The sequence below is a fragment of the Pleurodeles waltl genome, chromosome 6 (assembly GCF_031143425.1).
Source record: "Pleurodeles waltl isolate 20211129_DDA chromosome 6, aPleWal1.hap1.20221129, whole genome shotgun sequence".
NCBI classification, from domain to species: domain Eukaryota; kingdom Metazoa; phylum Chordata; class Amphibia; order Caudata; family Salamandridae; genus Pleurodeles; species Pleurodeles waltl.
The window spans coordinates 651,355,048-651,368,965 of record NC_090445.1 but is presented as its reverse complement, the minus strand read 5'-3'; the positions used below and the strand labels follow the sequence as shown (position 1 = coordinate 651,368,965).

Genomic DNA, 13,918 nt, shown 5'->3' with positions numbered 1-13,918 from the left:
TGGGAGCACAGCAGCTCCCCAGCAACATTAAAACAAATCAAATAAGTCTCCTGGATCATTGAACTCCAGACCCAAGGACAGCTTACCATATTTGAAAAAAAGGAGAAAAAAACATAGGTAAAAGTGACGTTTCTAGGTAGGTGAAAATGTCAGTTCAAATGTAACATTTTAAGCTAAAAGAAAATTCACTACTTATCAATTCACGCCCCTGTTTTGCACATTACTGTCATTAGTGATGTTATTTCATTTGTAATCAGTGATGGTATCAGTTATGTCATTGAACATGTCATGGGTGTAGTAATATATGTAAAATATGAATTCAGAAGCAGTGCATGTTGAGGGTATTAGTTGTAGCACCCAACCACCCCGTGACCAGCCAACTCCCCTCAGCTTCAACGGTCACTAACCTTTTTTTCCAATTGTTCTGACTTCTATGGAACTTCTGCAAGAGTCCACCAACTGGTGCTGTCTCCTGCCAGACTCTGGCAAAAATAAAAAATAAAAATGATTTAACCTTAAGAGGTCCAGGGGTCAGGGTACCTAATACCCTGCCTCATTATAGTATAATTTCAGGATACGGAGACTGAGTCCCAGAGTCCAGAAATGGTGAACACAAAGTTTCTCTTCATGCTGCAGCCCGCCAAGCAGAGCTCAGGCTCCCATGGCACTGACAGGAGCTTTTCACTCTTGAGGGAGCAATGCGGCTGACAGGGAAGAAAACCCCCCCTCACCCAATCAGATTGTTCTGTTAGATTAAACTGCATGTCCATTGTACTCCTCTCTGAAGCCATATATAGAATTTGAATTGTAATTTCTCAAAAACTACTGAATAGATGTTTACCAGATCACCAAACTAATGCTTTCTGGGTACATGTTTAGTTTTCTGCTAACTTTGGTGTAATTCCATTCAGCAATTTGGGATGTAGCGCTTTTGAAAAATTCCTATGGAGAATGCATTGAGGAAATTGTGTTTGAAGCCACCCTCCCCTTTATTTCTCAGGACCCGCATGACACAGATCACCATGAAACTATGAAGGAAGAAGCTGAGGTGGATGAACTGTTTTTTTAAAAGTTTCATTTAGATTTGTTTAATGGTGCCAAAGTGGTAAAGTTATTAGAAAACCAAGGGCCAGATGTATTATCACGGCCCATTGCGATTCGGTAATAGCGATTTTTAAGAAATTGCTATTACCGACTCGCAAAGGGCCATGTATCACATTTGCAAACCGGTAATAGCGATTTCTTAAAAATCGCAAATGCTATTACCGAATCACAAATTGCGAGACTAGCCCCATTAGCAGCTATGGGCCTGTTGGCCCATAGCTGCGAATTTCTTGCATTTCCAAAATTGCGATTTCTGAACCAGAAATCGCAATTTTGGAAATGCAAAAGGCCAGGGTGCTGGGGGCCTAAGGCCCCCTCTCCTGCACCCCAACATTTTTTGTTTGAGCATGTAAGGTACACACATGCCAGAAGGGCATGTGTGCTTTACATGTTCAATTAAAAAATGCAGTTTTACTGCAGTTTTTAATTTTCGACCAGGTTACCACCTGGTTGCATTTCATGGTATTTTGCAAGTGCAAAATGCCATTTTTGGGAAAAATTGCAATTTGCGATTTTTTCCAGCATACCTTGCGACCTGGAAATTGCGAATCACAAATTGCAACTCGCAATTTCCAGGTCACAACGCAAGAAATCGCAATTTTAGCGATTTCTTACTTGTGGTCTGCGAATGCATTTCATGCATCTTAGACCACTGTTTTGCACTCGCAAATGGACGAATTTACCGATTCGCACTGTTTGCGAGTGCAAATCTTTTTAATACATCTGGCCCCAAAGGTTTAATTTCCTATGGTAATTAGGTCCTATATACAAGTATGCATGGGTGAACGCCAATGTGGCACAAGTTATGGTTACCTTAGGGCACAAGTTATAGTTACTTGAAATAACTCTAACTATAACAGCATAAGTTCTCTGTTTTTGTGCATGTAAAATCTGAACCTAACTAATGTCCCTGTAATCTTTGTTTTTTTCAGTGAATTTCTGGGGTTTATTTAACATTAAGTAAGATGCCCATCACATCGCATGGTGGGGGTGTATGCCGCAGGGCCTGACCTGGTGCTGTCCCCACCCAAGCTTGCTGCTCCTGCCCCCCTTTCTATCCATTGTCCAAGTCCATGCCCCTGCTCCCTCATTACAGTCCTGTGTGGTCCTTGTTCTGACACTGCTTTCCTGCCTGCCCTGAACAGTTAGCTGCCCCATCCATGTCCTCCATATCCTCTGTTGTGCAAGTCCATGCACCAGCCCTACCCCTCCTGCCCTGCATGGTCTGATGTGCTGCCACTGCCCCCTCCCTCCTGCCCTATATGGTCTATTATGCTCCAACTGTCCCTCCTGTCTGTCCGGTGTGGTCAGCTTGCTTCTCTTGCCTCTTACCCTCTGGTCTCTATTGTCCATGTGAATGGCCATGTCTTTTCCCTATTGCTTCCCACGGTCCATTGTGCTGCACTGATCCCGCTTGCCCTGTGTGGTGTACTGTGCTGCTGCAATCCCTAATGCTTGCCCTGCAAGTTCAGTTTGGTGCCCCTGCCCATCTCCCTCCTGCCCTTTGTTATCTGAGTCCATGTCTCTACCCCATTTCTCCTGCCCTCTGTGGTCCAATGCTCTATACTTGCCAACATTTTGAACTTGGTGATCTTGAAAATAACTCGGGGAATTGATTTTCCCCATTGACTTACACTGAAAAAGAGGAGATTTTAGCCTGGAGGTAGATAAAATATAGCTCTTTAGGGATTAAAAACATTGGGAGTCTCCTACCTGAATCGGGTCTGTTGGCATCTATGGTTGTACTGCCACTGCCTCTTCCTTATGCCCTCAATGACTTGTTATATTGCCACAGCCTCTCTTGCCTGTCCTGCCCGGCCTGGTAAACATGTTGCCTATGCACCTTCCTCCCTACTCTCAACTATGTGAGTCCGTGCCCCGATCTTTGCCTCCCCACTGTATTCTAATGAACAACTAGATTGCCAACATTCTATATTTATTTCAAAGTGTGGCACGCCTGACTCATCTTGATGTAAGTAGAAATTGCTTTCAGTTTTCCACTTCAATTCCATCGAGATGTGCCACATTTCAGCATAAATTCAGAATTTTAGCACTGTAGTTGCTCGTTAGAACACTGTAAGCTGCTGATCATAAGGGAGGTATCTGGCAGTCTGCTGCTGGTGTTAAAAGTGCATGGTTCAGCCCACATGTCACAAGGTTTTAATGAAATAGAAGAGAAAAACATTAGAGAACTTAGTTTAAACATGTCCTAATTTTTCTTTCTACAGCACTAACCATAATTTCTATTAAAAAATAAACCTGTGCTTTGTTTTTTCTAAATTAAATGTTTAGTTTTTTCCAGTTTGATTTAGTCAAGATGGCTTGGTGTGCTACATTGTTATCATAAGTAAAACTCTTAGTGCTCTAGTTGTTCTTAAGAACACTCCGTGAGGCTGCAGTAGAACATAAGAGAGTCAATTGACAGGATGCTCCTATTGGAAGTACATGCTTCCGATTCATTCTCATGTGGATGAGAAAGTGTGAACTTACAGAAAACATGCTCACATTTGAGCTTCTGGAGCACCTTCCATCACCTCTACGGGAAAATCATGAGAAAACAGTTTTTTCTCAAATGTGACTCATGAAGTCCCAGCCGAAGGCATTTTCACAAGGTAAACTCACATTAGAAAATTCCTGAAATATTATGGTACCATGAACAAATGATTTTGTAATTAAAATCTGTTATCACCCTTTATATGTTCTCTTTTTTGTGACCCTCAAAACTTGCCATTCACTACAATGCATTTCAGTGGGTTGCTATCATGTGTTTTGGTCGCAGGCAGCTGCCAGCAATTCCTGGTTGAAGTGCCGGCAGCAAGTCAGATCTCAACATGAGATTTGTGCTTAGGCCCGCCAAGATATACAAACTAGTTTTTTTTTAAATATCTCAAAATTACTGAATGGATTTACTCCAAATAACAAAAAAGGGCACTTGCTAGACCAAGTTCTACCTTCCTGCCATATTTGGTGTAATTCCATTCAGCAGTTCAGGCTGCAGTCCTGTCTAAAATCTCTATGGACATTACCATGGGAAACACACTCTTTTTTTACCCCCCTTTATTTCGTCCCCCTCTTGACGTATCACCTAACAAGACACTTTTTTAGAAAATGTCATGAAGATTTGTCAAACGACATCTATGATTTAGCCATGTCAGAAATTGCTTTTCCTATGGAAACCTGGTCCTCACTATAACTACCTAGTGGCCACCACTAGTAAGAGATTTACATACCATTTATTACCTGCTGGTGGTCGCTAGCTAGTTATATACCTCTTGGCCGGAGCTCGCTCCCCTGCGCCGACAGCACCACCTTGCTGTGCCACTCCTTCCTGACCCCCGCCCACACGACCAAGCGAAGTTCGAGGCCCCCCTCCGCATCCCTGGTGTCCAGTGTACGCTGTCAAGTTCTACTAATCTGTGCACTGTGTCTCCTGTTTTCCACTGTTTCCACTGTTTCCACCGTTTTCTGACCTCTTCTTCTTTCCTTCTATCCTTCGCTGCTAGTCTGTGCTTTGTATTGCCTGTTCCCTCTGTTTTCTGCTTCTCTTTACTAGCCTGTGCATTGTGTTTTGCTTGTTTGTGCCTTTTTCACTGCTTTTTCACTGTTTTTCCCTCACTGTTCCTTCTTTTCTGGGCCATCTCGACCCTTGTGTGCTCCCCTCCCGCCCCCATTCGCTCTCCCGCCCGCCTCCCGGCTCCCAGCTGTCCCTCCCTCCCACCTCCCCCTCTTAATGGCGGTCGCTGCGCGGCCACACAAAGCGGGCGCACCGCTGGCGCGCCAGAGGCGCGCCATAGACAAGCCCGTCTCCGCACGTCTGCGACCTGACCGCGCCCATGCGCCAGTCCCCCTGGCCCAACCAGCCAAAACCCCCCCAGACTACACTACCACCCCCTCTCCCTCCTCTCCCTTAACCCCGGAGCTCGCCCCAACTGCATACTAACCAGCCCCACACACACACAAGGCCCCTTCTCCTGCCGCACCTGCCTATTCTCCTGCTCCACCTCCCACGCACCCCACACCAACACCAAACACATCAGCCCCCACACAACTACATCCACACCCACCAACAAGCCCAACAACCCGCACAAGCCCCAAGCCAATACCACCTCTACCCACAGCAACACCACAAGCACCCCCGCAAACGTTATCTCACATCACAACAACCACACCACCCACAACCACCTCAGCTGTCTGCTACTAAACACCCGGTCCCTACACAAACATGCCATAGAACTCTGGGACCTCATCACATCACACTCACCCGACATCGCGTTCCTCACAGAAACATGGACAAACCTCACATCCGAGCCAGACATAGCTACAGCCACCCCAGAGGGCTACAAACTCCAACGCAAAGACCACCTTAACAAACCTGGAGGCGACATCGCCATCCTTCACAGAGACGCCATCAAGGTCACCACCAACACCCTCAACAACGCAGAACACATGCACTTCCTCATCCACATCAACAACACCACCACCCTCAGAGGCACACTCATATACAGACCCCCTGGACAACGCCCCCCCTTCTGCGACACCATCGCTGACACCATCAGCATGCATGCTCTCACCTCCACAGACTACATACTCCTCGGCGACTTCAACTTCCACTTGGAAAACCCCTGAGACCACAACTCCTCCTCCCTCCTGGACAACCTCACCAACCTGGGACTCAAACAACTGGTTACAGCCCCCACCCACTCGGCTGGACACACACTCAATTTACACCTCAAGCCTACACGTCACCTACACCCACACTACCAAACTCCAATGGACAGACCACCATTGCATCCACTTCTCCTTCAACAAACCACCCACACTCTACCACCAACACACCACCCCCTACCGAATGTTGGACAAGATCCCCACGGAGCACCTGAACTCCCAGCTGACACAAACCCCCCCAACCAACACCACCGACCCCAACATCGCCGCACACAACCTTAACAAATGGATCACCACCTGTGCCGACGCTCTCGCGCCCCTCAAAAAAAAAATCACCACCTGCAATACCAAGGACGCCCCATGGTTCACCACTGAATTCCACGAGTCCAAACGCAAATGCCGCAAAGCAGAGAAAACTTGGAGACAAGAACCCTCTGCCACAAACTTCTCCACTCTCAAAACCACTACACGCTCCCACCACCAACTCATACGCACCACCAAAGGAGCACACTACAAGAAACGTATTGACAACAACTCCCAAAGCAGCAAAGAACTCTTTACCATCATCAAAGAGCTCTCCAAGCCCAAAGCCAGCAACCGAGACCCCACCCACACACAAACCCTCTGTAACTCCCTCTCAAATCATTTCCAGCGCAAAATCCAGGACATACACAACAGCTTCATACCACACACACCCTCCACACACAACTCCCACCCACCCAACACAAACCCACCACACACACCCCCAAACCTACTCACCATCTGGGCCCCCACCACCGACGAAGAAACTGAAAAGACAGTGAACTCCATTCACTCTGGCTCCCCCTCCGACCCATGCCCCAACCGAATATACAACAAGGCCAGCCCCACCATCGCCCCTAAACTCCGAGCCATAATCAACACCTCATTCGCAACCACCACCTTCCCTGACCTCTGGAAACACGTGGAAGTCACTGCGCTCCTAAAAAAAACCAAAGCCAACCCAGATGACCTCTCCAACTACCGCCCCATCTCCCTCCTCCCTTTCCCAGCCAAGGTCACGGAAAAAATAGTCAACTCCCGCCTATCCCACTTCCTCGAGACAAACCAAACACCTGACCCCTCCCAATCTGGGTTCCGCAAGAATCACAGCACTGAAACCGACCAAATCAGATCCAGAGTCTACATGGGCGAGAACGTAGTACTCATACTCCTGGACCTCTCCGCAGCCTTTGACACTGTCTGCCACCACACACTCCGTACACGACTCCATGACGCCGGGATCCGCCACTTAGCCCTGGACTGGCTCACCTCCTTCCTTACTGATAGAACCCAAAAAGTCCGTCTCCCACCCTTCCAATCCTCTGCCACCAAAATCACCTGCGGAGTCCCACAAGGCTCCTCCCTCAGCCCCACACTCTTTAACATCTACATGGCCCCACTAGCCAACATCCTCAAACCCCACAGCATCACCATCCTCTCTTACGCTGATGACACACAACTCATTTTTTCCCTCACCCGCAACCCCACCACCGCCAAAACCAACCTACATGCTGCACTCCTTGACACTGCTGCCTGGATGACAGCCAACCACCTTAAACTCAACTCCAAAAAAAAAGAAATAATCATTTTTGGTCCACACAAAAACACTTGGGACCCCTCTTGGTGGCCCACCACGCTAGGCCCCCGCCCACCCCCGCAAACCACGCACGCAACCTCGGCGTCATCCTAGACCCTTCCCTCTAAATGACCCAACAAATCAACGCCCTCACCTCCTCATGTTTTAACACACTACGCACACTGAAGAAGACATTCAAATGGATCCCCACAGAGACCAGAAAGACAGTCACCCACGCACTCATCAGCAGCAGGCTTGACTACGGCTACGCCCTTCACGCCGGCACCACACAAAAACTACGCAAATTACAACGAATCCAGAACTCAGCAGCACGACTCATCCTCGGCCTGCGCCGACATGAACAGATATCACCACACCTCAAATCCCTCCACTGGCTTCCCATAGACAAAAGGATCACCTTTAAGATCCTCATCCACGCACACAAATCCCTCCACAACACCGGCCCAACCTAATTCAACGAAAGAGTGACCTTCCACACCTCCGCTCCGCCGACCTCTCCCTCACCACAGTCCCTCGCATCAAACACACCACCACTGGAGGCAGATCCTTCTCCTATCTGGCCCCCAAAGCCTGGAACTCCCTCCCCACCCACCTCCGCAAGACCCAGGTCCTCCTACTTTTCAGGAAAAACCTTAAAACCTGGCTTTTCGTACAGTAATCTTCTCTCCCCCCCCTTTAGTCCCCCCCTCCAGCGCCTTGAGACCCTCTCGGGTGAGTAGCGATCTCTAAAAGTCTCTTTGATTGATTGATTGATTGATATTTAGGACCATGTTTCCATAGAAAAAGCATTTTATGACTTGCCTATATCTTTGGCACCGTTTGATGAACCTGCACGAAATTTCCCCAAAAACTGCCCGTGTGATTTTTGTTGTGCACGGAAAGTTTTGGGGTGATCTGTCAAGCGGGGGCTGAGAAAAAGGGGCGGGATCAAAAAAGTTATGTTTTCCATGTAAATTCCCATAGGACCTTTCAACATGACTAGAGCCCAAACCGCTGGACAGAATTATACCAAATTTGACAAAAAGCAGGCTGTCATTACACACATTTTACGCTTTTGCTTTTTTGGTGTAAATTCCTTCTGTAGTTTTCGAGAAATTAAAGGGAGAATAAATTTGTATGTCTCTGGCCACACCAACTTTGCAAACAATAACAAGCTCGTGCAGGGAAAAGCACAGCTCTGATTGGCTGCCAACACTTCAATCAAGAAGTGTGGGCAGCCATCTTGGGACTCTGCTTTAGCTGAACCCTAGCAAAAAATGCAAAAAAAATGAAAAGTGGCCAAGTTAGAGCCATCCTGACCCCTTTGCTCTGGTGTTGGAGCCCCAAAGGGACCTGGCCGAGCAAAAAGCATTTCTTAAAAAAAATTGCTGCAAGTTCACGGCAAAAGTTTTAAAAAAGGCAAGTGCTGTCTCCTGTGCTTGTGTTTTTTGAAAGCCACCAGGTCACATGGGCATATAGAAAAATAAAGAGAAGGTGCACAGAGCCCCCCCTCCTTGGCCTATTACTGCCCAAGGAACCGCCACCTCCCCAGGGCTTTAATTAAATATGCAGTGGGCCTCTACTTCCCTGGGGCTCTAGTTAAATCTAATGCAGGGGCTGCATGCCCCCCGAGAGCCCCACAGGCTGCCCCTTCCCTAGGGCTTCCTTCAATATAAATGCAGGGGGCCATGCAGCCTCACCAAAGCCCCAGAGACCACCATATCCCCAGAGCTTGTTTGTATTCGAATGCGGGGGGGCCACATGCCCCCACACAGTCCCAGAGACCCTGACATCCCAAGGCTTCTTTGTATTTGAATGCAGGTGGGCTGTACCCCCTCCCCACACAGCCCTGGGGACCACCATCTTACTGGTGCAAACATGAAAAAAAGTCTATTTCGGACCCTTGTATACCTGGGGACTGCCACCTCCCGGGGCTAAATTTGCAGTAGGAGGACATAGCTGTTTGCTTTTGCTTGGTAGGAGCTGACATCTCCCACTAAGCAAAAGCAAACAATGTCCATTTTCTGCAAGTGAGAGCTGTTATGACAGCTCTCACTTGCAGAAAGTGGAGTTTTCCTCTGTCTTCCCTGTACGGAAATATGTGTGCAGGGAAGATAGATGAAAACATTGCTCCTGCAGTCAGTGAGCTGCTATTAAAAGCAGCTCCCTGATTGTGGGAACAATGCCGGCTCCAGTAGGATGCAGTGATCCAGCTAGGGCCGCAGGGGCCTTCAGACTCCCCCAGCGATCCTGTCACTCTTTCTTTCTTTTCTATCCCATAATGGGATGAGATGGGCGAGAGAGATTGTCATTCCAATGGTCTCGCCATACAATGACTTTAAAGAGTAAGACTAGCAAGATGTTTGGAATGAATTTTATAGTTATGTTTGGATGCAGATCGGAACAAAGTCATGGTTTTTGTGCTGTCAGTCAGGAGGCTCAAGGTTCAAATCTTAGTATCGCTTGGCAGTGCGTTTGTTTATTTAATGGAATATTCACATTCTTTCCAATCACATGCGTGGGTTTGACTGTCATAGGTATGTCTGAAAGCATGACAGTAAGGAGTCACGTATGGCCTAAAGGTTACAGTCACAGACCGTCACACTGAAAATTCAGGATTCTACACCAGGTGTGCCTGTAGTCGTTTTCCTTCTTTAATTTCTTTTAAAATTCAAAAGTTTAATGTTCATACTAAAAGGTGATCTCACTCTTTTTAACTGAAAAATGCATATTTCTTTTCAATTTCTCCAGAAATGTCTTAATCTAAGTATATCATCCATCAAAGCCTAAAAAAGTATATCTTTCTCTCTCTTTCAATCTCTTTCTCCCAATCACACACCCACTCAGACCTTTATGCACCCATTCAGACACTCCCAGACTCACTCCCAGACTCATTCAAACACTCATGCACCCACTCACAGCCACACTCAGACCCTCATGCACCCACTCAGGCTCTCACACACCCACTCACAAACTCACACAGACACTGACACACCCACTCACAGACCCACTAAGACACTGACTCCCCCACTATCGTATCCAGACAGACACTCTCGCAGCCACTCACGCATCCCGATACACCCTGTTAAACCTATTCTCACACCCAGAGGGACCGGCCGCAGCAGGCTCCCAAAGCGCGTGGCCAAAGCCTGTGCTCAGCGTGGGTTTGAGTAGTTGGGTGATTAGGAGATTTGGCCACAGGCCAGGCTCAGAGGCCAACTCCCACTGTGAATGGGCAAAGGCTGTGCACAGCTTTAATTTGGGTGGTTGTAGTGGTTGGCTGCTCAGGCCTGGCTGCAGATGAGGCCATGCAGCCAACTCCTGCTGCGCACGGGCAAAGGCTGTGTGCGGTGGTGGTTGGATTAACGTATAGTAATGAAAATTACTTTAAGTTAACAAAGCCATAGAAATTCACTGAAAGAAACCAAAGGTTACAGTGACATTACAGTTAGGAAATAGAATTTAAAAAAACATAGAAATTCACACAAAAAAAACAACGGTTACAGTGACGTTATAGTTAGGCTCACATTTTAAACTTACAAAGTCATAGAAATTCACTTGTAAGCGTTATCGCAAATAACTATAACTCATGCCCTAAGGTAACTATAACTTATGCCCTCGGCATACACTGCTAATTACCCCATAAATCATGACACTGGTGTCATCTTTGATAAGATCATTGATAATGCCACTGTAACATCTGCAGTACAATTATTGATCATATAATTGTGCATGGCGTGAGCCTGATTTATAGTTACCTTAGGGCACAGGTTATAGTTACTTGAGATAACTATAAATATAACATGTAAATTTCTGTGGTTTGGTACATTTAAAATATTACCCTAACTATAACGTCCCTGTAACCTTTGATTTTTAGGTGAATAGCTATCTATCTATCTATCTATCTATCTATCTATCTATCTATCTATCTATCTATCTATCTATCTATCTATCTATCTATCTATCTATCTATCTATCTATCTATCTCTCCATCCTACTGGCAGTTGCCAATAGTTAGTTAGGATTTAGTTTCCATAAGAAAAGCATTTTTTGTTTCGGACCACCTTCTTCCCGGGACCAATAGCATTATTAACACATGTGGCCATATACGGTCCCAGGGACCACCACCTCTCCGGGGTCGGACCGTGCAAATTAAAGCCCTGAAGCTCTTAATGGCCCTGAGGACTGCCACCCTGAGGACCCCCACCCCCATGGCCGGCTCGAACTGTCTTCTGAGGTGCTCACTAAACCACCAAGTGAGAGCTAACACTAACTCCACTTCAAGAAAGCAGGAGCTTCAAAACTACTCCTGCTCTCTAGAAGCTGAGTTTTAATTTGTCTGTCCACTGTCTGGAGGGAAGGGAAACAGATGAAAGGATTGCTCCTGCACACAGAGAGTTGTATTTTTTCAGCTCCATACATGGCGGATCAATGTCTGTTTCTCAGGAGGTGGGGAGCTGGCTGGGACCACAGAGGCTTTCATGCTCCCCCCACAGTCCCCATCAGTGCACACTGGGTGCCTTGGGTGGTGCCAGGATACCGAGATGAAAAGGGTCAGGCTCAGTAGATGGGGTCCCTGGGGCCAAAATTGGCATGGGGAGGGGGCTGTGTGGTCCCTTCCCCTAATAATAATTGGCTAGGCCCAGGGGATGAGGGTCCCAGGGGCCAAAATTGGCCTGGGGAGGTGGGCCACATGCCCCCTCCCCTAATAATAATTGGCTGTGCCTTGGGGTCCCTGGAGCCAAAATCCTCCCAGGGAGATGAGGCCGTGTAGCTCCCCTCCCCTGTTTAATCATTTGCCAGGTCCAGAGGGATCGGGTTCCAGGGCCAAAATTGTCCCATGGAAGGAGGCCACATGGCCCCCCTCCACTTCTAATAATTAGCCGGGCCTGAGGGGTGGGGTCCCCGGGGCCAAAATCAGCCCATGTATGGGAGGGCCATGTGGCCCCCCCTCTCCCTTTCAATAATTGGCCATGCCCTGTGGATGTGGGCCCCAGGGCCCAGTTCGGGCAGGGAGGTTGGCCATCTGGGGAATTGTGGCCAGGCCCTGGTGTCAACCCTGCTGAGCACTGCCAAAGGCCATGTGTGGTGCTGGGTGGGCTGCTTAGATTTGTTTTTTTCCAGTGAATTTCTTTGTTTTTACATTTTAAAGTAATTTTAATAACCATATGTTATTCTGACTCCCACCACGCACGGCCTTCAGCCGTGCACAGCGGGTGTTAGTCGCAAGGACTGGCCTTGCAACCAGGCCTTTTTTTGCCAAGCTTTATAAGCACTCAGCCCCATGCCATGCATGGCCTTTGCCCGTGCGAAGGGCAGGTTGGCCTCAGGGCCTTTCTATGTCAGTGGATGTGTGAGTGGGTGTGTGAGTGTCTGAGTGGGTCTGAAAGGGTGTATGTGTGTGTGTCTATAAGTGGGTTTGAGTGGGTGCATGCGTGTCTGAGTGGATGCATGAGCCTTTGAGTGCATGTATGAGTGAATTACTTAGTGTATGAATGAGTCTGTGGTTTTTCTTTCAAAGTTTTCCATAATCGTTAACATTTTGCAAATGAATTGTGGAAATTTGCAAAAATTAGTGAATTTTCACAAATACCACACGCCGTGATGCAAAATTATATGAAACCTATAATTTGCCCCTAAAACACACCTATATCACACCCCTGAGGTCAGGGTACCTTCACCCAGACTCCTTGTGCCACTTTCAATTTCACTTTTCAGCCCCGGGGACCATGTCCTGTGAAATAAAATGGTGGTTGCAACTTTCTAGTCAGGTTACGGTCAGCCAATTGCAATGCTTCTTTTTGCACATGTATTATTGAAAATTCATGAATTTTGTGATTAATTGCGGCCAGATAATTACAAACGTATTTGGCCTTAAATATCTTCTAAGCTACTGAAAGGATTTACACCAAATAACAAAAAGCACAATCTATGTACCGGCAGCTAGTTTTCTGCCAAATTTGGTGTAATTGCATCCAGTGATTCGAGCTGTAGACGTCTTAACAGGTATTATGGGAATTAACATGGGAAACACAATGTTTTTTTAGCCCCATTTTTCTCAGCCTCCACTCGACAGATCATCTTGAAACTTCCTGTGTGCAAGAAAAACCACAGGGCCACTTTTTTGGGAAAGTTTTGTGAAGATTCATCAAACAGTGCCAAAGAGATAGGCAAGTCAAAAAACACTTTTTTCCATTGAAACATGGTCCTAACTACCTACTGGTGACGGTCAGTAGGTAATTTATTATTCAGGACATCTCCCCTGTCACCTCCACAGGAAAAACATACATATTCTCCAATTCTGCAGCATTTTTATTCTACAAGTGGCTGCATCCAAAACACTCAATGAAAGTCTTGTTCATGAGTTAAGCGTTGCAGAGTATGTGGCTCTTCCTGGGGAAGCGACAGGGGAGGTATGCTGATATTATGAGTGTTCCCCAACCATCCATGCACCACCTTTTTAATGAATGTTTCTGAGTGCGTTCGAAGATCATATTTCATATAAAAGAGGCCTAACTGTGAATTATTTCCTGTAATTTGCAGTGCTGAGCT

At 47.0% G+C, this 13,918-nt stretch overlaps 1 protein-coding gene across 5 annotated transcripts in view; it reads left to right on the top strand.

The window, feature by feature from the left end:
• PPFIA4 (PTPRF interacting protein alpha 4) overlaps positions 1 to 13,918 on the top strand; it is a 3,105,259-nt gene that overhangs the window by 3,018,452 nt on the left and 72,889 nt on the right. The window lies entirely within an intron of this gene.